The sequence below is a fragment of the Ambystoma mexicanum genome, chromosome 4q (assembly GCF_040938575.1).
Source record: "Ambystoma mexicanum isolate Mex_15411 chromosome 4q, UKY_AmexF1_1, whole genome shotgun sequence".
NCBI classification, from domain to species: Eukaryota; Metazoa; Chordata; class Amphibia; order Caudata; family Ambystomatidae; genus Ambystoma; species Ambystoma mexicanum.
In genome coordinates, this window is record NC_090928.1 from 909,806,914 (window position 1) to 909,828,871 (window position 21,958).

The following is a 21,958-nucleotide window of genomic DNA, read 5'->3' on the forward strand; positions in this document are numbered from 1 at the left end:
TTGAACACAGGAAAATATACCTTAATTTTAATGAGTCAGAATATGGCAAATATTTAATGAAATCAGAATAATCAACCTAATTTGCTGTTTTAAAATCTTGCAGGCATCCATTTTGTATTAAGTCTATATGCTTGTTTGAGTCAGTGCCCTGGTGGCAATAATCAAACACCAGCTCCCTTCAGCCTGCTTGCAGGCCCCCTTTAGGTAGAGGAGGCACAGACTTTTTTACTGTTGTCAATGCTGTGAATTCTAAAGACCAACTGTGGTGTTTTAAGTTTCAGAAGACTGGCATGTATTTAAAATTGAATTTTAAAGATACGCCACCAGCCTTATGAAAGTTATAAGAGAGCGTTGGTGATGGACTCTTATGGTGCAGTAGTTTAGTGTTATCCCTCAGAGCCACCTTCCGCCATTCCTCCACCCAGGCCCGGCCTTAGGGGGGGCGAGCTGGGCGACTGCCTGGGGTGCCACGCCCCCCAGGGTGCCATTAGCCCCCACCACGGCAGCATGGGGGAGTCTTTCAAGGGTTCCTCCGACCTGGAAGGTCGGCAGGCGGGCGCTTTCAATGACAATAGGGTGCTCAGCGCCCCATTGTCACCAAAAGCGCCCCTCTGCCGCGGGCGACTTCAACAACAAAAGGCGCCTTAATCCCCCCACCACGGTAGCTCGGGGGAGTCTTTCAAGGGCTCCACCGAGCTGGCATAGTGGCAGAAGGCGTGGCAGGTGCCTCATTGTTAGTCAATACGCCCGCGGCAGCGGATCGCATTTAAGAAAAATAGGGTGCTGATGCATCCTATTCATAGCATTGCTCCTTGCCGGAGCGAGGAGGTTTAAAAAAATAAAAAAATGAAAAAGTGACACTTCCTGGCCTGCCCCCTGTTGACCAGGGCGAGCGGGGGCAGAGAGGGTGCCAATTTGCCCAGGGCGCTGCTGCCCCTAAGGTCGGCCCTGCCTCCACCCTGCCCCTTTCTTTCAGTTGTCATGCCCCCCCCCCACACTTTCAACAAAGTTACACCACTGGGCATAATCAAGCCAATAGTACACAGGTCTCTGCTTTTTTTTACAGTGTGAGCATAGGCAAATGTGTCTGGATTAGCCCCACACATTTTCCTGAGTTTGGTCTACCATCATTCCATTTTATTAAACATTTTTAAAAAAGCAGGCGAGCGCATGCCCGCCTTGTGTATGGTCAATTTCCTCACAGCTTCATTTAAGTGTAACCTTTCGCTGTCTTTTCCAACTGTTTTGCTAAGAGGTTGGTGACCCAATGAACGAGCTTTGCCATTTTGGGGAATGTATGCTCTGCTGCAATGCAGTTCATTTTATGTGACTCATTTTCAAGCAGCCTTCATAAGAAGCAAATGCCCAACACATTAAAGACGAAGACCCGACTGCACACACCAATCTCAGTTCAAATATCTCACAGAACTGTGATTTCTTTTCCAATTCTCAAGCTAAAATAAAGGAGTAGAAATGGGAAGTGGAATTATGCCACCAAGACAAATATTCGTCTTTCACCACGAGGACGTGTTAGAATAGTATTAAAAAAAAAAGGAATGATGGGAAAAGGCAAAGGACAGAGGGCAATCCATTGGAGGGTATATCAGAGGGTAATTCCCAGGCTGTGTGAATCGTGAGAACGAAGCAGGCAACGAGTCATGCTGCCAAAAGATCACAGCGCTGGAAAGGAGTCATGTGACACGTCACTGCAAAGACCTCACCTCTTTTAAAATCAGCATTGTGAAGCTCTGCAGTGCTGTCAGCTATAATCCAGAAGCCTCCAGGCCCCCTGTATTGATTTCTCATTACAGATATTATAATTATTATTAGTAATATTAGTATTATTATTATTATTATTATTATTATGCAATTTATTGAGCCGCAGAGCTACCAGTGAGCACATCCCTAGTAACATTCTGAATAGACAGTGTTACTTCTCGTTTACTCAATGCCGTAACCCATGCCGTTGCACTGTCTGATTTAATCATTTCTCTTACCCTTGATGGGGTCATTCCCATGGAGATTTAGATGAAATCCACCTCATAACCTTGTTACACTTCCTAAAAATAATTATTCCATACTTGTGACGCCCAATTAGGTAACGCTTAGGGATGCTTAGCGACGGTTTCATAGCTGTCTAATCATGCTGGTAGAGGTACTTTCAAAATACACTGTATATGACCATGTGGTTTATACCCACACAGGGGAGTTGCTAGGTCTGGAAAAGACCCGGGGCTACGCTGATGTCGGAACTGTTGGGACTGGGGGCTAGCTAGACTTTTGGCTGTAGCTCCTGAGATTCTATCCGGGGCTACAACCAAAAGATCAGGGGCTATAGTCCCTTAGGCCCCCCTAGCAACGCCCCTGTACCCACACTTACTTTAAGAATGAGGCCGTAGATGCAACCCATCTCATTATTGACTTTTTTATGCACATGTACCTGTGTCATCCCCTTAAGGTTTCTCTAAGGAATTTCGATGCACAAAGGAGGCATTTTGGATAAAACACGTCTTTTCTCTTCTCTCATCTACTTTCCACTCTGTCATCTGCTGCCTATGTTGCATCTTACGCACTGCCAAGGAAACCTATGGGATCCCATTATCTGCAAACAGTGTATTCAGATGTCCTCATGTTATTTGTCCGGCCTGACCACTGTGTTATTTCATGTTGTCCTTGGCATCCTCCTACTTCCCCTTCTCAAAATATGCCTGTTCAATTCCTCCACCTTTCATCCAAACCTTCTAAAGGCTGCATTTCTGTGTTTGTGTAGCCATCAATTCATCTTATCATCCTTATGGGCAAGCCCCCGAATAGAGACCTCACTAGTTGGATGTGCCCCTATCACAAGGGGCCAGCCTGCACTTTACTCATTTGAATGCCGGCTCAAGGCTAGCTTAGCCTTTCATCCTTCGGAGGTAGATAAATTCAGCACCATTTAAGAATGGGTTGCTAATAACACCTGTTACTACAGTGAGAGGAATCTGTCTTGAACTGCTGTATAAGAAAGCAAAACATTGCTAATACCTTTGTGATTATGATAAACCTACATGGAAAGTGTAAAGTAAAAAAGTCATCCATCAGCCTATTTGTGTCCCTTTACCGGCCAGGATGGAAGCCATACTCTTTGCAGATGTGAAAGGGCAAGAGAAAGTCTCAAAAGTCAATACGTTTCACAAGTGGACTCATCTAGTCTACCCCTCAGAAGAGTTGATTTGTTATCCCGGCAAAAGTCTCAAGCCACTACACACCCTGTGACGTCCATACCCAAGCCTGTGCTTTCACGTTCCTCTGGGATGAATGTCTTTTAATATATATATATATATATATATATATGTTACATAGCAGCTTCTGTAGACTTCTTAGGCTTAAAAGTAAGTTCTTTATTACAAGTTACATAAGCTGATAGCTAAGAGAGACCACTGGGCCCCATCACCCAGGCTCAACTGACAGTATTAGAACATTAGAGCTGGACTCATAGTCAAACATTCCACAGGCTCGCACAGTGTTCCATGACAGCTCACCACTGGGCAGTAAGTACATTACAACACATCTCCTCCCTTTCCGATGGCAAACACAACATGAGATGTCCAACACACTCACACCCTCCTTGACACGGGCAACCCTAACATGGAGAAACCCTGGGAAGGAGGGCCAACCGAACACTTCCAACAAACACATAACCCCCCTTGCATGGCACCACCAAGACCGGAATGCCCTACAGGGGAACCTCACTCTGGAGAGATATGTATAGCATCTTTTAAGAGAAAATGCAACTCATTGAAAATATCTGTAACAATATACTATAACCTACTTCACCATCTCCCTAACACGTTGTGGCACTCACCCACACGCACTCGGAGGTGCTACCTCATAACACCGTTGTGGCACTCACCCACAAGCCCTCGGAGGTGCTACCTCCCTAACACTGTTGCGGTACTCACCTACACGCACTCGGAGGGGCTACCTCCTAACATCGTTGTGGCACTCACCCATACGCACTCGGAGGCCCTACCTCCTAACACCGTTGTGGCACTCTCCCACAATCCCTCGGAGGCGCTACCTCCCTAACACCGTTGTGGCACTCACCCACAAACACTCGGAGGTGCTACCTCCCTAACCCTGTTGTGGCACTCACCCACAAGCACTCGGAGGTGCTACCTCCCTAACATCGCTGTGGCACTCACCCACAAACACTCGGAGGTGCTACCTCCCTAACCCTGTTGTGGCACTCACCCACAAGCACTCGGAGGTGCTACCTCCCTAACATCGTTGTGGCACTCACCCACAAACACTCGGAGGCGCTACCTCCCTAAATACCAACACAACTCACACTGACCATCACTGGGTTTACTTGCATACATCAACAGTATGAGTACTTTAAAAGAATTTCATTACCCTTCTTAAACTTTATACTTGTTATTCCTAAAAGTCCATGTTGCTTTGTAAGAACCTAACTTCTGCAAATCCTCAAAAGGTTATAACTACTTCACACATACTTCATACTTTTTCCATACTTCAAATACTTATCTTCTACTGCTCCATGGCATTTTGTGGCCTTAAGCCTTATGCTAAGCATACGTTTTGTTTTAAGCGCATACCGCAATTTTAGCAGCCTGACACTGTAAGAACTTCAAACATAAACACTGAAATTACACCTATGCACTTTTATCTGAATATATTTAATATCCTAAGAGTCCATAACCATCAGTTGGCTCTATCCTGAATAAATCCTCAAAAGTTTACACTACACAAAGATTACACCTTTGCAATACCATACATGCACAAACCACAAGCTCTTCTTGTTCTCAACCAATTCCTTCCATACTATTTCCAACTTGCCAACTTGTTGCTTCACTTATAACGCATCGGAAACATAAACTCATTTTATAACCAGTAACATCTTCATTTACTAAGGCATTTGCTACGTAAATGATACGTTTTCCCATTTCTCTGGCACATCTATAATGCAGTCTTTGCATTCAGGGGTCTTCGCTTCATCTAGCCCTGCCTGTAACATTTCCATCATGACAGGTCTGCATTCACTCAATTACGGGCAAGCTGACCCGCACAGACCTCCCGAAACACTCCATTCGCTCTTCCAGAGCCCTGATGGCCCTTGCAAAACTTGCTGGATCTCCGCTTTTCATTTCGGTATGCAGCGGCAGGGAAATGTTTCCTTTATACATACAGCATGTTGGGGGTGTGTCCAGACCCACGGCGATTCCCGTAAGCCCCCCAGCACACAAAGGACTCACACGCACACGTCCTTCTGGCTCCGGCTTCCCGGTCGCACTGTCGCGGTCGGGAACGCACTGTTTATTTATACTGCACGCGGCGGCGTGCAATGTCACGTTGCCGCGTGCGCGTCCCATCATCGGGCAGCACCACACTCCTCCTTTTTCGGGAGGACAAACAACAAAGCATTTACGAACTACACACTGCAAACCAACACAACAATACAACTTTAACACCCACCTTCAAAAGCACCCCTTTATTCACATCCACCCGGGTCCTCTTACTTAATTGTCCTCAGCCTCGGGCTGACCAAATAAGTGTCCCAATACGTAGTCGCTGAGATGAGCGGGTTTCCCTCGCCCAGTCCTCTGGGGGTACCTCCGGCTCACCTCCTGCACGGGTGACCTGTCCATGGCCGTTCCCCGGGCCGAGGATTCAGGCAGGCAGGGTGCATTTCCTCCGTCGTCAGGGACCACCAGTAAGTCTGGATTGGGGGGCGGGTCAGTCCTCGGGTCCCCTGGCTTCTTGAAGAAGCTCACGTTGCGTGTTACTGCGGACCTTCCGTTGGAGGCAGTTACCATAGAACCCTTGACTGCAATGATGTCTAGCGGCTCTGGCTCATATGGAAGGGACAGCTTTCCATGGGGGTGTCTATTTCGAATGAGGACCTCATTGCCCGGCTCCAGCTGCTGCGGACGTAGCCCTCGCCGGATGTTTTCCTGCTCGATCCTCGGTCGCCGGTCTGCCTCGGCCTGCTGGTTGTCGATCATCCCCGGTTCTTTCTCACCCACTTCTGGTAACAGTCCACGAGGGCACCACTTGAATAACGCCTCAGTGGAGGCATGTGAAGTTGTGCGGTATACCCTCAGGAACTGATAGAGAGCCCTTTGGGGGGACTGTCCCTGGCCTTGGGCGATTTGAAGATCTTGTTTAGAGTTCTCATTAGCCACTTGTCTTCTCCATTGGCCCTCGGCCAGAGGGGCGTGATCTTCTGGTGGATTATCCCGTAGTACTCATTTATCTGTTTTGTTGTTGTAGAATCTTGGGGCAGTTATATAGCTGTTGGCATGTTGTGACAGTTTATAGTTTTCTAATAGAAGTTTAGTTAATGTTTAAGTACAGTTTAGTTAATACATTTTGGTTTTAAGAAATTATAATGAAGTGGTATTGATTTATCTGTTCGGATATTGTAACATTTTGGGGTAGTTAGATAACATTTGGCGTATTCTAACTGTTTATTTTTTGTTATAATGTAGTGGTATTGATTTATCTGTTTGGTTATTGAAAATCTAGGGGTAGTTAGATACCAGTTGGCGGATTCTAACTGTTTATTTTTTTATATAATTTAGTAGTATTCATTTATCTGTTTAGTTCTTGTAGAATCTTGGGGCAGTTATATAGCTCTTGGCATATTGAAACAGTTTATAGTTTTCTAATAAAAGTTAAGTTAATGTTTAAGTACAGTTTAGTTAATAAATTTTGGTTTTAAGAAGATTACATAAGCGTTTGTAAGATTTGCAGGTAATCTCTGCTATAGAGTTATGGTACTATCATTACATTCAAACCATCCACAATTCGTTTTTATATATGCAGTATAGTGACCTGCATTGGTTGTGGCTCCTGTGTGGTAGATTATACCTATTGTTGTGAAGCTTTTCTTACCAAGTGATACTTGACCATGTGTGAATCCAGTCAGCTTGCAGTTGTTTTTGGTACCATCTGCATTGTAACGTAGAAGCATTAGTATTACGTATTTACTATGTGTTTGTATTAGTAAGGTGGAGCGATTATCCGAATTGCAGGTAGTACATAATCTACCATGGTTTGCATTTTGTACAAGTTGCTGAAATGGAACGGATTCACAATTAGGTATTGATACATACAGAAAGCGCTCATTGGGGATTTGTTTTTGTGTCACATTGTTCCACAGAGTGCATGTATGTTTCCACATGTATGACATCTGGAAGATTTCATTTATAGGTATGTTTTTGTTTTCCAGTGCTTGTAGTAAGTACATTAGACATTCTTGTGGATCTTCCTCTGAGTTTATAGTGAATGTCACCATTCCAGCACAGTAGTCCAATTGTTGTCTTATTCCATAAACACTATATGTGTTGTCAGGATTGTTTGTTGCATTTCTATGAAGTACTAACATTTGCAAACACAATTGGTCTGTACTGTGTAAGTAAATGTTGTCAACTATTGGTGGTAATTGAAATAGAATATTCATTGCTACATTTGCGCAGCAACTTACACCATTTACATTTAAAAGTTTAAATGGACCAGGTAGTTCTATTTCTGAGTGCTTTTTTTGGAGCTTATCTTCCTTCTTGGAAGAAGTACCTGGTTTACTTTCCGTAATAGGTTCTTTTTTGATTGTGGTACTTGATGAAGTATTAGTTTCTTTTATTCTTTTTGGAGGATTTGCAGTGACATCCTGTTGCATTTCTGTTTGATTTAGTTTTCTTTTAGAACATTTTACTTTTTGTGGAATAGGATATGTTTTTAGATGGGGGGTGTATGGTGAACGAAGTCTATTGTATCTGAAATGCAAGGAATATCAGCGTTTACTTTACTTGCATCAAAGTTGATTAGAAATAGACCGTCAAGTGTACGTAAGCGTGATAGTGCTACGTAGCTCATGCCTTCTTTAAAGACTGGGTTACCAATGTCTATCAATGCTTTGTCTAGGGCACGACCTTGTGATTTATGAATGGTGACTGCATATGCAAGAGTTAGAGAAAATTGTTCTCTTTGTACATACATATCTTTGAAGAGAAGGAATCGAGCTGTTGAGCGTCCTATCCTTTTCACTTCTGAAAGATTGTCAAAGAGAGTATTGACAAACTGAATGTTGTTGTCACGTGGGTATGTTTGAAAGCCAACAACTGTACCCAGTGCTCCATTAACTAGTCCTTGATCCACGTCAAGGTTACATTTAAGCATTACTCTGCAATTTAAGGATAATTTTAATATTTTTTGAAATCCAGCTGTGTTGGAGATTGAATTTTCTAAACTATTTAGTCTCGTTGTGGCTTGTTCACACATGGGTAGTGTCATACCATGTATGTCTAGTTTGTCCGTGGCGCTAATTTCAATTATTGGTTGCATTTGTTTTTTTAACATTGTTTCATTGAATTTGAAACAGCTTGCAAGAGTTGGCAGTAAGGCCATACAATTGACATTTTTGTGGGCTAATTGTTCCATAACATCCGCAGCACATGCATTATGGCCATAACGTGCATGGATGTGCCGGGCTTTCAATATTGCTTGTGCTTCTTGAGATAATATACCAACTCTAATACTTTTTAAGATGTTAGTATAAGTGAGATCTGCAGATTGCCGCATGTTTTCTGTTAATTCTCTGTATTGAAAATGTTGCCAAAGGTTGACATTTCCAATGCTGCCAACAGTTTTACGGCAGAGTTTGTGTCCTAAGGTTTTCAAAATAGGCTCACCTTTCACTGGTGTCAATTGAAGAAGATCTCCGAAAACAATAATGTGTTTTCCTCCAAAGAGCTCTTCATAGTTTGTTTTGAGTACTTCTTGTAATCTGAAGTGAATCAAGGCCAACATTAGGTTGGAGACCATGCTCACTTTATCTATTAGTAGTATTTTCATTTGTTTTAATACTCTGCGTAGTTCCATTGCAGCTTCTGTAGAAAGTTTGTAATATTCTAATTTGTTTTGGTGTTCTACTGGCAGGAGTAGTAATCAGTGTAAAGTGACACCACCTATTTTGTAGGCAGCTAAACCTGTGGGGGCAGTGACAACAGCTGACAGTTTGTTGTTTGTCAATTGTTGAAGGAATTTACTGATGATATTGATTAAGAATGTTTTGCCAGAACCAGCTTCACCACTGACGTACAGTAGTATAGGTTTGTAATTTTGGCAGGTGCATTCTTTGTTTTCATGTTGTACACCATGTGCAATTTCTTTTGTTACTTCTTCAAAAATGCTACGTTGTTCATTGTTTAGTAGTGATTGTAGCATAGTTAAGTCTTCTTTATCTTCATACTGACACATGGTGTTTTCTACTTCTGTCATAGCTAATTCTGCCTCATGTGTTGTTAGTGGCTCTCCCAGTGGTTCTTGGCTTCCTGTTACAGAAGGTTGACTGCTGTCAGGAGTGTCCTTATCTAGTTGGGCCTGCAGTTCTTCTTCGTGTTGCTGTTCATTGTGCAACATTGTTTTGTACTGTTTAAAGGTTACATCAGTTATAGTGCTTTCATTTGCTTTGAAAGCGTCTTCATAGGAGTCATAGTTATGTGTTATTTCTTCTTCTTTTCTCCATGGTTTAAAGAGTTGTAGCAGGGACGTGTAATATTGTTCTTTATTTTGAGGAGTCTTTAATGACAATTTGATATGATTAATTACATTTGGTTTGGTGAGTTTTACTAAGCTGCCTTCACAATTTGTCACTCTGTATCTACCTTTTTTTTTATCGGGTTTTATATCATTTTTGTATGTGAAGGTTTGGGCTATGTGGTATAGACACATGGTTTCCAAAGTGGTACTTCTGTTTGGGTAGTATGTGTCCAGCAAATTGTTTTTTAAAATGTTTTGGCTGTTGGGATCATGTTTGGCTATTGTTTCTATATCTTCGTGTGATTTTAGAACTCTTTTTCTAGATTTAGCAGGACCAAGACTTAGCCATACTATATTTTCAGATTTTCCATACAAAGCAGTACCAGTTAAACGATCTGCTGCTTCATAGGAGCCACATTCTCTAAGGGAGAGCATTTTTATGCCCAAGCTGTATCATTTTTGAGGCAGTGTTTTGTCTGATGACAGGTCCTTCCAGAGGTCTTCTAGCTCTGTTTTTTCTGCTTTGGTTAAGTATGCTGTAACATATCGTGCAACTGCAGTGGAATTGTCTGCAATGTACTGCACATCTATGTTTGCATTCCATAAGTGGGCAATGATTGCATTGTAATCATTGATATATTTTTCTTCGTCTGTTCTTTTTATGTAATATGTATTTTTAGGTGATTTACCTTTAACACTGTGTATAACTAAAGACATGAGCTTGTTCACTTGACCTGTTTTTGTAACCGCTCTAGGGAAACCAAAGCGGCATTTGGTGTAGTATTTCCCTTAGTTATTGTATTTGCAACGACAATATTTGCCACGTTTGTTCTTTGAAATTGTAAAATGTGTGCTTGAAGATCACTATTTGTTGCTTCTGATGGAATGTGACAAGTCACTTATTTTTCAATAAACTGTAAAACAGTGGCGTCACTGTCTTGACCAAATTTAGGATCATCTTTAATCCATAAAAGCATGTGGATATGTGATGCTCCTCTGGCTTGGTATTCTTTTCTCCAAAAGAAGTGTTGCACTTCTCCAAGGGGAGGAGCAGTTTTTAAAAAAATAAAGTGTAGCATAGCAGTGAAGCGATGGAGAACATATCTTGAAACATTAACAGGATCTAGAGAACAAAGTTCTCAGGTGTTAGTTTATCTATGTTTGTTTTGTTTTTGTTTGATATGCGTAGGAAATCATGTAAATCTTCTCATGCATATTCTGCACAACTTAATGTAACAAACCAAGTGGGTGGACCAAGGTTTCTTATCATACAACGTACATCTCCGTGACGTCGAAACCAGTATTCTTTAGTACCATGCATATTTGCTAATAGATTTGCAATATTTGATTGTAAAACCTCATCTTTTTGTTGCACTTTTTGTAATAATTGTGTAGCTGACATATTTTGAAAGTGGGATCCTGATTTTAATGTGTGTGCAACTCCGTAACATAAAGTTGCTAGCTCACTTTCAAAGAGTAGGTGGAATATGTATTCCACATTTTGTCTAAATCTGGGATCTTCAGAATACATCTTAATGAGCGATATTCTGATGCTGTTATTTGAATAGGTCTATCATTGTACCTTCCTCCTTTGCCAGCAGGAAAAAGTAGAGGTAAAGCATGTGCTTCTATACTTTTTCCCCATATGCTGATTGGTGATCCTTTTGTTTGACGCATTTGGTACGTTTCTAATGCATCTTCTACAGTGTCATTAGAAGGCAATGGGTGAATTGTATAATGGTCTAAAGTATTGGATATTGTAGCAGGATCTAGGAGCTCAAATTGACCAGCTTATTGTGTCTCTTGAATTATTTCAGTGGTATCCTTCAAGTTTTCTTCAATATTAATTTCTTTGTAGTATTCATTATTGTCTTTTAGATATTGCAAAGCTTGTCTAACTTTGTGTAAATCTACCAGTTCTTGCCAAATTCATTTGTCTTTTGTAGGTACACCATTTACTAAGATAATTAAAGATTGCTCCATTGGACGTTGCACTCCTAGAGTGTGCACATTTTCTTTAAGATCTAATGGTAAATACACTACTTTTCCACGAATACCTTTCACTAATTCAGAGGGAGGTAATTTTGCTGTTTTTGCTAGAAGGCGTATTATTGCTTGAAAGGGGTGCACTGTTTGAATTATTATGCTCTCATATACATTGAGTTGTTGTAGGGGTTTTTGTAGTGGAAATAATTCCAAATTATTTGTGATAGTACGTGAAGGAGTTTGGTTGTTGTCAAGTTTTGTAGTGCAGTAACTGCAAAGTATTAAGGGGTCAGTTATTTCATATTTGTTTTCTGCTATAAGGTAGAGAGCTAATGCAAACCATTTAGAATCTTCATTGTCTTCTATTTTATATTCCAGGTCTACAGTTTTTGTGTTACTTTTATAGAAAGTTCTACGGCAACATACACACAAATGGTTTGGTACTTCAGCAGATGTACTTTTAAATTTAAGTATTTCTCTTTTGCATGTGTGTATTAGAAGGTTGCCATGCATAGAATTGTTGCTAATTTTCTTTAAATCTATTTCATTCTGTAAATGGCTTTCACTTGCAAAATATTTTTTCTGGATATAGTCGATTTCTTCAAGTAGGTCTTTTGCTGTACCATGTAGAAGAATGTTATTTAAATTGGCTAGTGCTAAAGCAGGACTTTTAGCATAGTACAGACTAGACTAGATTTCTTATGGTTGAATGATGTGTTGATATCATTTTGATATAATGGAAAGTGGTTTTGCAAGTAGGTCCTGAAATTCAGGCCAATGAATGTCCTTGTAGTCCTGTGTACTTGCGCACTGGACAGGTATCCATATTTTGCACTAAAATGAATAACTTTCTTTTGAGAATGATTGCACTGTCTATCAACGCTTCTAAGATTAATTTCCTATGATAGGTTTTAAGGGTTGAGTTTGATTTCTCTCCTGTTTTTATAAGATTTTGTGATGGAACATTTTTGCTAAAATACTTTTTTTGGAATGCTTAGTTTGCACTATATCAAGATTTATATGAGCAGTTTTATCTGTAGAGGTAGCTGATTTTTTGTTAATTGTTTTGTGGTTTGTTTTACATTTTGATAGAGGAGGCAAAGATTCTGTACTTGAAGCTTGTTTTGTTTCGCTAAATAACTGTATTAGCTGTTTTGTTTTAACTTTTTTTTACAAATTCTGCTAGAGATCGATGCTTGTTTTGGACACTTCTATTTTCATTTGCTCTGTTTTTGCATTGCTTTCTACAGACTTGATTTTTTGTAGGTATTTTTTAGGGACTGTTTTAAAAAATAAAGAAGGTTAGGATTGGGGTGTTCTTAATGTGTGTGTGCTGTTTGCATGAGTGTGTGAGTAAGATAAGAAAGATGTATGTAATGGTGTGTGATTCTGCATTGGGCAACTACAACTAGTTGCGATGGCTATTCTTGAATTTATGTGCTACTAAACTGGGGTTCAGATGATAGTAGAAAGTAAGCTGGTGGTGTGGAGATGTAGAAATAGTAAATCTAATGGTATACAATTAAAACCGTTGTTTGTTCTATAATATCAAAACTGTAGGGGTTGAGTTGGGTTATTTGTGTGTCGAAAACTAAGAAATTGTGCGTCATTCTGCCTGTAAATCTCTGTTTAAGAAATGGGGATTTGTAGACAGAATGGTGCACAATCTCTATTTTAGACACAGAAATAGCATGAATTAACCTTACAGTGTGTTTGAATAATAGTACAAATAATATGGTGGTATTCAACTTAGTTTTTTTCTGAAATTAGCAGGTTTCTTCTTAGTTGTTCTTTGTACTTCAAATTCGGCTACTTCTTTTCAGGAGAATGGTCGTCACTGCAATTATAAAGGAAACAAATAAGGAATTTTGTTTGTATATAGCATTGTTTTTAATTGACATTGATCCTCGCCACCTTCCTCAAAATCATGAAAACTATCTTATTCACATTAGATGCGTTGCACCAGTTCAATACATATCATATGTTCTTAATGCATAAACTGTATTGTAATGACCAACTGCGCCAACCAAAATATCAGTTGTATGCCTTGTGGATATCAGAATGTACCACTGAATACAACTATTTCTGTAACTAAGCTCTTGTAAGTAACAGCATCTCAATGCCATGGGCTGCTTGCGCAGTATATAAATATAAGTAAATAAGGGGGTAATTCATAGAATTCAGCGCACAAGTGGCGTACGCGGCTGGTGCACAGTGTGCGCGTGCGACTTTTCTGCGCCAGCCGCGTGTGCTAAAATCCATTCCTGCGCACAGTGTATTCATGGATTTTAGCTTCCAAAACCAGCCGTGGTGCAGAGTGGCGCAGCGACCCTGCAGCAGTGCCAGTTACGCCCTTAACCCCACCCCGTGCACCATGCACAGCGCACAAATCCCGTACATGGCGCACAGGCCCCCAACCACGAAAACGCCTCTTAAACTCCCCGCGCACTCCTCCGAATACACGTACTCCGCTGCATGGGGAGTCTCACACGCGATTGGAGCGGGGCACCTGTATAACTGGGGTTCGTGGGAAGTTTCACACGCGATTGGAGCAGGGTACGTGTATTTCGGGGGTTCACGGGAAGTTTCACACGCGATAGTCCCTGTGCGAGTGGGGTACGTGTATTTCGGTGGTACGTGGGAAGTTTCACACGCGATAGGCCCTGTGCGAGTGGAGTACGTGTATTTCAGGTGTGCATGGAAGTTTCACACGTGATAGGCCCTGTGCGAGTGGGGTACGTGTATTACTGAGGTTCGTGGGAACTTTCACATGGGATAGGCCCTCTGCGAGTGGGGTACGTGTATTACTGGGGTTCGTGGGAACTTTCACATGGGATAGGCCCTGTGCAAGTGGGGTACATGTATTTCGGGGTCCGTGGGAAGTTTCACACATGAATTGGAGCAGGGTACATGTATTTTGGGGGTGCGCAGGAAGTTTCACATGCGATTGGAGCAGGGTACGTGTATTTTGGGGGTGCGCGGGAAGTTTCACACGCGATAGGCCTTGTGCGAGTGGGGTACATGTATTTTGGGGGTGCGTGGGAAGTTTCACACGCGACAGGCCCTGTGCGAGTGGGGTACGTGTATTTCAGGTGTGCGCAGGAAGTTTCACATGTGATAGGCCCTATGCGAGTGGGGTACGTGTATTACTGGGGTTTGTGGGAACTTTCACATGGGAAAGGCCCTGTGTGAGTGGGATACGTGTATTTCGGGGGTGGCGGGAAGTTTCACACGCGATTGGAGCAGGGTACGTGTATTTGGGGGGTGCGTGGGAAATTTCACATGCGATTGGAGCAGGGTACGTGTATTTCGGGGGTGCGCGGGAAGTTTCACACGCAATAGGCCCTGTGCGAGTGGGTTACATATATTTCGGGGGTACGTGGGAGGTTTCACACGCGATTGGAGCAGGGTACGTGTACTTTGGGGGTGCGCGGGAAGTTTCACACGCGATAGGCACTGTGCGAGTGGGGTACATGTATTTTGGGGGTACTGTAACGCTCACCTGGTTCCCTCAGAGGCGCTGGTCTTGGGCTGGGCGCTGCAAACGTCTTCAAAGTTAGGCGTAGGGTTCGTTTGGCTCCCGGATTTGGCCCCTTGCTCACCGAAAGCTTGACCTGCAGAGTGAGGTGTCTGCAAGTGGAAAATCAAGGTATTAGTGGCTGGAAGGATGGGAGAAGTTCTAGCCCCTCTCTCCCTTTCTCCCCGTGGTACTCAGATGATTGTTGTGCTCACCTTAAGTAAGTGAATGTTGAGCTCTCCATCCTGCGTCTTGTGCAGGGGCGCTGGGTCCAGTTACTTTACTGGATGTGAGTTCCGCCTCTTGATTGCAGAGGGAAGGTGAGAGCGATGCCGCCGTTTTGCTGCACGAGCGTGACTTGTAAGTATTAAAGTTCTCCTTGGGTTGCTCTCTTTAAATGTCTTTTTCCTTATGTCTATGTCTTTTGCTTTTAGGATGCTGTCGATGCCAAAGAAGATGCTCTCCCAGATTCGTGGCAGAGAGCGTAACAAGAAGATGGTGAATTCGAAGGCACGTAAGTAGGAAGACTGCTTTAGGGCCGTAGAATGCACCTTAATGTCCCCTTTTGTTTTTACAGGTGCCGGAATGCAGCGCGAACAAAGTTGGAGCAAGCGCAACACAGGTAAGCAGTATTGTAACTGAACGTTACTAACCAATGTTCTTTGTCTTTGCAGGCCCGATGCCGGACGCGGAATGCAGAAAAGAAAACGACTTGGATGCTGCCGATGGCTCGGGTGAGTTGAAGCGCTAACTTTGCCTTTGTCTAACCTGTGCCTTTTGTTTTGCAGGAGCTGCTGAAGATTGAAGATTGGTTCCCAGCAGGTAATTTTCGTAACTACAGGATCCGGAGCTGAAGATTCGCTGGAGCTGACGCGGTGAGCGTCCTGCTGCAGATGCAGAATAACGCGAAGCATGTGGTACCAATCGGGTGTGGTTTAAATAGCCCATAGGAGTACTTAGGTGTCTTCTTCCACCGCAGCCGCGCCCAGGTAAAAGAGTTCCTGCTTCCAGAAGAGTTCCAGCATCAGTGATCCAGGGAGTGGTGCCTGCCCCACCCAGAAAGAAAAGTAGTCCCTGTTAGAAGAGAGTAAAGCTCATCTGGCTGGTAAGTAAGCAGCATGGTCTGCTTCAGGTAGGTTCACCCAAGCACTTTTACACTTGATATGAGCCCGGCGCTTCCTGTGCCGGGACGGGTCCTTACTATGAGCCTGGCACCACCGGTGCCAGGACAAGGTCCAAAAGGTCCCTATTGGGACTTGCTGGTGCCGATAAGGCATGTTATGAGCCTGTTTCCAAGGGTGTTGGGTAGGTCCTGACTCCTTGAAAGCAGTGGTCATGACAGCACCCCCCCTCAAGGCCCCTCCCAAATTTGTTCCCTCCGGGGGTCTTGGTTTATCAGGAAAAGTTCAATGAAATTTCTTAACCAGACGGGGTGCATGAACATGTTCCGACGGTTCCCAAGATCGTTCCTGGGGGCCATAACCTTTCCAGTCAATCAAATAGTATAATTTAGATTTGGAAATCTTGGAGTCTAATATGTCTTGTATTTTGAATTCTAGTTCTCCGTCCACGAGAATAGGGTCTGGAGATTTTGTCAAACGGGTTCCAGGTTGCATGGGTTTCAGTAGTGAAACGTGGAAAACTGGATGTATTTTCATATGAGCAGGTAGGCCCAATTTTACCGCCACTGGATTGATTATGGCAGTGATTGGGTAAGGCCCCAGGTATCGTGGATTGAAAGTATGCGGTCCTTTTAGGGGTAAATGTTTGGTGGACAGCCAGACCTGATCTCCCACAAGATATTGAGGAGCTTCCTTTCGATGTAGATCCGCACTCTTTTTATATTGTTCCTTGGCCTGCTTAAGGTGAGATGTGGCCTCCTTAAAGGGTTGAGTGATTGTCGAATGCAGATGATCTACAGCGGGTGTTCCAAGAGTCTGAGGTGGGTCAAGATTTGAGGTGCGAGGGTGGATTCCATATGAAAGAAAAAACTGAGTTTTTCCTGTTCCGGCGTGGACTGAGTTATTATAAGCGTACTCCGCAATCCAGAGAATGTCTTTCCAAGTGCCCTCTGATTGTTGTAACATGCAGCGTAGATACTGTTCCAAGGTTTGATTGGTCCTCTCGGTCTGCCCGTCGGTCTGGGGATGGTGGCTGGTCGACAGCCTTATGTCAATTTGGGCTAGACGACAACAACTCTGCCAGAAGTGAGAAATAAATTGACTCCCTCTATCTGAGATTAAAATTGAAGGAAAGCCGTGCAACCGAACGATGTTTTCGAGAAATTCTCGGGCCAAAATTGGAGCTGTAGGTAACCCTTTCAATGGGATGAAATGAGCCATTTTCGAGAATAGGTCCACAATCACTAGGATTGTATTAAATCCGGAGCATGGTGGTAAATCCGTGATGAAGTCCATGGAGAGAGTATGCCATGGATGTGGAGGAATGTCTATTGGATGTAGGAGACCTGCTGGTTTCTCCTTCTGGCTTTTGCTTTGAGCGCACACGCCACAAGAATTAATGAAGTCCTTAATGTCCTTTCTCCAAGATGGCCACCAAAAATGTCTCTTTATCTTTTCCAACGTTTTGGTAATGCCGGGATGTCCTTCCATTAAGGAGTCATGGTAACAAGAGATCACCTGTCTTTGTAAATCGGTACATGGTAGATATAATCTTCCTCGAAAGTATAATAGGTTCTTATCCATTGTGAAATCATTTCCCTTGAGCTGCCAGTCTTGCACTTCTGCCGGAGTCAGAAGATCTTTAACTTTAGTTTCAATGGGCCTCATTCCGAGGTTGGAGGTAACCATGGAGTAAATAGCTCCATGGTAAGCAACCATGGAGCTATTTACTCCATGGAAATCCGGCATGGTGAATGGAGTAATTACCGGTCCATTCCAAGGTTGGAGGGACCGGTAAGTCCCCATTCACCATACCGGTTCCCCATCCCCATTCCTGCCCCCATAGGGCTCAATGGGAATGGGGAAGGAGTAAATTACGGCACCGTAAATTACAGTGCCGTAATTTACTCCAAGGTCACTTTGCGGGTCCCGTTATTTACTCCTGCTAAAAGCAGGAGGTAAAGAGGGACCCGCAAAGGGAACTCGGAATACGGAGGTAAGTGTTAACGGTCACCGTTGCCATTAACGGTGACCGTTAACCCTTACCCCCAGCCTCGGAATGAGGCCCAATGTCTTCAATGGATTGTGCATCTATTAAACCCAGGATTCTCTGTTCCGGAATTATAGGTCCGGGTTCAAGATTGGTCGTGAGTTCATCTACTCCAATTCGGGAGAGAGCGTCTGCTTTACCATTCTTGTTGCCTGGTCGGTAAGTTATCACAAAGTCGAAATCGGCGAAAAACAATGCCCAGCGAAGTTGTCTAGAGGATTGAGCTTTGGCTGATTTAAGGTACTGTAAATTACGATGATCCGTGATGACGGTGACTGTGTGTCGGGCTCCCAAGAGATAATGCCGCCAAGCTTCAAAGGCGGACTTAATCGTCAAAAGTTCCTTATCTGTAATGGTATAGTTGATTTCAGGAGCTGAAAATTTGCGGGACCAAAATGCCACTGGGTGTAACTGATTTGTTTCCGGGTCTCTTTGCGAAAGCACTGCTCCCATTGCGAGACTGGAAGCATCAGTCTCTACGATATAGGGAAGTTCCGGGCGAGGATGTTTTAGAACTGGAGCCGAGGTGAATTTTGTTTTTAGTTCCAGAAAGGCTTGTTCAGCCTCTGTAGACCACTCGAAACGTTTATTCTTTCTGAGGAGGGCTGTAATGGGTTGGACAACTCGAGAAAAATCTGGGATAAATCTTCGATAAAAGTTAGCAAAGCCCAACATGCTTTGAACTCCTTTCACTGACGTTGGTGAGGGCCACTTAATGATAGCGTCCACTTTTCTTGAGTCCATGTGGACTCCATTTGGTGACAAAATGAATCCCAAAAATTCGACCTCCGTGACGTAAAAAACGCATTTTTCCAATTTTGCAAAGAGTCTGTGTTTTCGGAGCCGCTCCAGTACTGCGGTGACATGTTTTCGATGTTCCGCCTCAGAGGACGAGTAGACCAGAATGTCATCAATATAGACAACTACACATACATCAATGAGCTCTCTGAGGACGTCATTCATAAAATACTGAAAGGCTGCCGGAGCGTTGCAAAGCCCAAAGGGCATTACTTGATACTCGAACAGTCCATATTTAGTACGAAAGGCCGTCTTCCATTCATCGCCCTCCTTTATTCGTACTAAATGGTAAGCTCCTCTGAGGTCCAGCTTTGTGTAGATACAGGCACTTTTAACTTGGTCAAGAAGTTCAGGGATCAATGGTAACGGATATCGGTTCTTAATCGTAATCTGGTTCAAGGCACGGTAATCTATGCATGTTCTTAGGTCTCCCTCTTTTTTTGGCACGAAGAACAAAGCTGAAGAGGCTGGGGACTTCGAGGGACGGATAAATCCATTAGCCAGGTACTGATCCAAATACTGCCTTAGGTGAAGATTTTCAGGTTCTGTGAGGGCATAAATTCGACTGCATGGAGGAGTGGATCCTGGAACCAAGTCTATTTGGCAGTCGTATGATCTGTGAGGAGGCAGTGAATTAGCTTGATCTTTTCGAAAGACATCCTGAAATTCCCGGTATTCAGGAGGCAGGTGAGGACTCTCAGAAGCAGTTGCAGCTAGTTTCGTGGGGGGCTGCGGATAGCAGGTAGGTGCGCATTCTGGAAACCGGATTGTCTTTGCTCGCCAATCAATTTGAGGATTGTGTTTTTCCAGCCAAGGGATTCCCAGGATAACTTGAAACTGTGGAGCCTTGATCACGTCAAACACGATTTTCTCTTGATGTCCATCTTGGCTTACCAACGTCACTTCCATGGTGGTGTGAGTAACTGGTCCGGAAGCTATTTCCGTACCATCCACGGTGGTGATGACGTCTTTCACCGACTTAGGACAAAGAGACAGATTCATCCTGGCGGCCAATTCACAGTCCACGTAATTGCTGATTGCGCCACTATCAATGTATGCTTTAATGGCATGCATACGATTGGGTTGTTCCGGACTCACGAGGACCCTGGGCATGGTAAAATGCGAGGTCAAAGAACTGGTTTTTACGCTCGGCAAGCGGACCTCTACACTTGTCGGGCGAGGTCGTTTTCCGACTCTGAACCTTTGGCACCCTTATCGGAAGCTCCTACTGTCTTCTTCTTTGGTTTCACTGGGCAATCTTGGAGGAAGTGCCCTGAGTTCCCGCAATAGAGGCACAATTGTAGTTGTCTTCTCCTTTCTCTTTCCTTTTGGGTTAGAGGTCCTTTCACCACCCCAATCTGCATGGGTTCCACGGTATCATTTCCTTTAACGGAGCTCTGTGGTCTTGAAAAAACTCGATTTTCAAACCTGGAACGATCGGCTTTTCGATTTTGTATCCTATGATCTAATTGCACCACCAGATCAATGTATTCGGAACAGTCTTGTGGTGGATTCACCACCTGGGCCAGAACGTCTTTAAGTTCTCCACGAAGGCCTCTATAGAAAAGGGTGATTCTCTTATCCTCAGGCCATCCGGTTTCAACCACTAGTCTGTTAAATGATGCAATGTAGGCCAGAAGATCTTGATTGCCCTGTCGTAGTGAAAGAAGTTCATTGTCCAGAGCCTGTCCCTGAGAATGCCTTGCGAACAATCTTTCCATACTAGCTTGGAAATCCTGGAAATTATAAAGGATAGGGTTATCCTGAGTCACTAAAGGAATAGACCAATCTGCGGCGCTACCACTAAGATATGAGAGCACAAAGGCTACTTTAGCCTGGTCTGTTGGAAAAGCGGCAGGTCTACACAGAAAGTGCAAACGACACTGATTGATGAACACAGCAAACCTTTTCGGATCACCTGAAAAGCGTTCGGGCGGAGCCAAAGGTACATTTCCTGGTAGATTAATTTGCACCGGATTAGAGGAAGCCGTTGGGGCATGGCTTCCACCAGGGGTAGGCAGAGGAGTCTGTCCCGCTTGGGCTTGTAACAATTGTCTAGCCAAGTCGTCTGTTCGCTCCTTAGAAATCACTAGCTCTCTCCTTAGGGCATTTGTTTCCTGGCGTGCTGCATGTACTTCTGCTCTCAACTCCCCGAGCAACTGGGCCAATTGGTCTGTGTCTGAAGTCTCCATTGCGCCTGGGCGGGAAATGTTTGGGAGGCTTCGCGTTCTGTAACGCTCACCTGGTTCCCTCGGAGGCGCTGGTCTTGGGCTGGGCGCTGCAAACGTCTTCAAAGTTAGGCGTAGGGTTTGTTTGGCTCCCGGATTTGGCCCCTTGCTCACCGAAAGCTTGACCTGCAGAGTGAGGTGTCTGCAAGTGGAAAATCAAGGTATTAGTGGCTGGAAGGATGGGAGAAGTTCTAGCCCCTCTCTCCCTTTCTCCCCGTGGTACTCAGATGATTGTTGTGCTCACCTTAAGTAAGTGAATGTTGAGCTCTCCATCCTGCGTCTTGTGCAGGGGCGCTGGGTCCAGTTACTTCACTGGATGTGAGTTCCGCCTCTTGATTGCAGAGGGAAGGTGAGAGCGATGCCGCCGTTTTGCTGCACGAGCGTGACTTGTAAGTATTAAAGTTCTCCTTGGGTTGCTCTCTTTAAATGTCTTTTTCCTTATGTCTATGTCTTTTGCTTTTAGGATGCTGTCGATGCCAAAGAAGATGCTCTCCCAGATTCGTGGCAGAGAGCGTAATAAAGAAGATGGTGAATTCGAAGGCACGTAAGTAGGAAGACTGCTTTAGGGCCGTAGAATGCACCTTAATGTCCCCTTTTGTTTTTACAGGTGCCGGAATGCAGCGCGAACAAAGTTGGAGCAAGCGCAACACAGGTAAGCAGTATTGTAACTGAACGTTACTAACCAATGTTCTCTGTCTTTGCAGGCCCGATGCCG